At 44.3% G+C, this 2,287-nt stretch overlaps 1 pseudogene; it reads left to right on the top strand.

The window, feature by feature from the left end:
- The first annotated feature begins 756 nt into the window (after nucleotides 1-756).
- On the top strand, nucleotides 757-1,693 carry LOC117872051 (annotated as a pseudogene).
- The last annotated feature ends 594 nt before the right edge of the window (nucleotides 1,694-2,287 follow it).

The raw sequence follows: 2,287 nt of genomic DNA, 5'->3' as shown, positions 1-2,287 counted from the left end.
CCCCTCCCCAATCCACCTGAAGTAACTGTCCATGTTATCTTATAAATTGCCAGATAACTATAATCCCTTGCATGGGGAGAGGATGCAGGTCCTGTGAGGATGAAGGGGAGCCTGTAGGATGATCCACATCTCTGGATTCAGACAACACTATTCAGGCAAAGCACTTCAGCTCCTCTTGGAGGGATTGTTGGGGCTCACAGTGTATCACCGGGAGCATTTGGTAGGGAAAGTTAATAGAACCCAGTTCTGATCAAATTTACACATTTAAATCTGGAGTGACATAGTTGAAGTCACTATTATTGAATTAAGAACCTGGCCCTAAGAATTTATCCCGTGTACCTTAAGAGACAGTGGCATACTTTGGACTCTTGGGAGGTGAGAAAATTATATATAAGGAGGTAATGAAACACATTTATGAATAGCTTCTATGCACAGCAGATAAATACAATGACCATTTTCACCAGGCACTTGCCATGTGTTTACACATGTCATGATACAATGGGCCACACTCAGAAGGGCTTCTTCCACCTTCCACTGAAGCATCTAGAACTGGTCTGATCCAGTCTAGCAATGCCTATCTTCTTATTGGTGCCATAAATCCAAGACTATATTTTTGCTGATCTTCCCTGAGCTCCTGGGAGTCTCTAGTAATGCACAAAGAGCAGAATGATCTCTTATTAAATATCATCTAGTCTCCTGTTTTTTCTCCTTTCAGGAAGGAAAGTTCAAAACTCCTGGAAACTTGCCCTGTACATTATGTCAGCTGTCAATGACACCAAACTCAAATCTGCAATGTTCCTTCTCACCAGGATACCTGGGCAGGAAGACGTCCATCTCTGGATCTCCATCCCCTTCTGTTTCATTTATGTTTTTTTCAATATTGGGAAATTCAACCATTCTGTTCATTATAAAAACAGATTCAAGCCTCCATGAGCCCATGTACATTTTCCTTTCCATGTTGGCCATCACAGACCTTGGCTTATCGATATCCACCATACCGACAATACTGGGCATATATTTGTTTAACTCTAAGGAGATCAGCCTCAATGCCTGTTTTGCCCAGCTGTTCTTCATCCACTCATTTGTATTCACTGAATCCTCCATACTCTTGTTGATGGCATTTGACCGCTTTGTCGCGATCTCTAACCCGCTGAGATATGCTTCCATCTTAACCCTGCCAAGAATATCCAAGATGGGACTGGTGTGTGTTCTAAGAGGGGTGGCCGTATCATTCCCATTCCCCTTTCTCCTGAAACGGTTCCAATACTGTCGAGACAATGTCCTCTCCCATTCCTACTGCCTGCACCAGGATGTCATGAATCTGGCTTGTTCAGACATCACAGTCAACTACGTCTATGGCTTGTTTCTTACAGTCTTCACGGTGGGATTCGATTCACTGCTCATCTTCCTCTCTTATGTGATGATCCTCAAAACAGTGCTGAGTGTTGCATCACACACGGAGTGCCTCAGGGCCCTGAACACCTGCGTCTCCCACCTCTGCGCTGTCCTGCTCTTCTACATACCAGATATCGGCTTGGCTTTGATACACAGATTGGGGAAGGGCTCTTCTACTTTACTACAGATTGTCCTGGGCTACATCTTCCTGCTGGTCCCGCCCCTGATGAACCCAATTGTGTACAGTGTGAAAAGCAAACACCTTCGTGCGAGGATAATCAGAGTATTCATCAAGTGAAAGATCAGTGCTGGCTCCAGCACTGACGACCTGGGAGTTGAAAAACACCAGCCACCTATTCCTTGCTGGACCCTTACATCTGAGACGACATGAAATACTGATCTCCACTCTGTAGAGAGAGGTTCAGCCAGGGTTTAAGGCCTGGAAAACTGGGGGAGGGGCTGGTGAGGCAGGACAGCTCACTGGGGGATGGAGACCAAGGCAGTCAACAGCATTTACAAAGGGCTTGTCTACACTACCAAGTTTTGTCAATTAAACTAATGTCGACACGAAAAAATCAACAAAAGCAAAGTTACCAAAGCGAGTCTACATTTTCTCCCTCTGTCGATAGATTGTGTCCACATTCGGGGCACCGTTGTCGACAGCGTGAGCAATGCACTGTGGGTATGTATCTGTGATGTTACTGACATAACCTGTGAGCATATAGATCATTGTTGCAACCACCGTTATATATTTGCAGCAAATATTGTGCAAAGGTTGTTGTGTAAGATGTCTATGGAAAGGTAATGATTTGCTGGTTATGATTATGCTGTCTGTATGTGTGTATTATTTTTGTAGATGAAGTTATGAATATTGGTGATTCTAAGTGGCCTC

This window comes from Trachemys scripta, chromosome 1 (genome assembly GCF_013100865.1).
Source record: "Trachemys scripta elegans isolate TJP31775 chromosome 1, CAS_Tse_1.0, whole genome shotgun sequence".
NCBI classification, from domain to species: domain Eukaryota; kingdom Metazoa; phylum Chordata; order Testudines; family Emydidae; genus Trachemys; species Trachemys scripta.
This window is presented reverse-complemented; position numbering and strand designations above follow the sequence as displayed.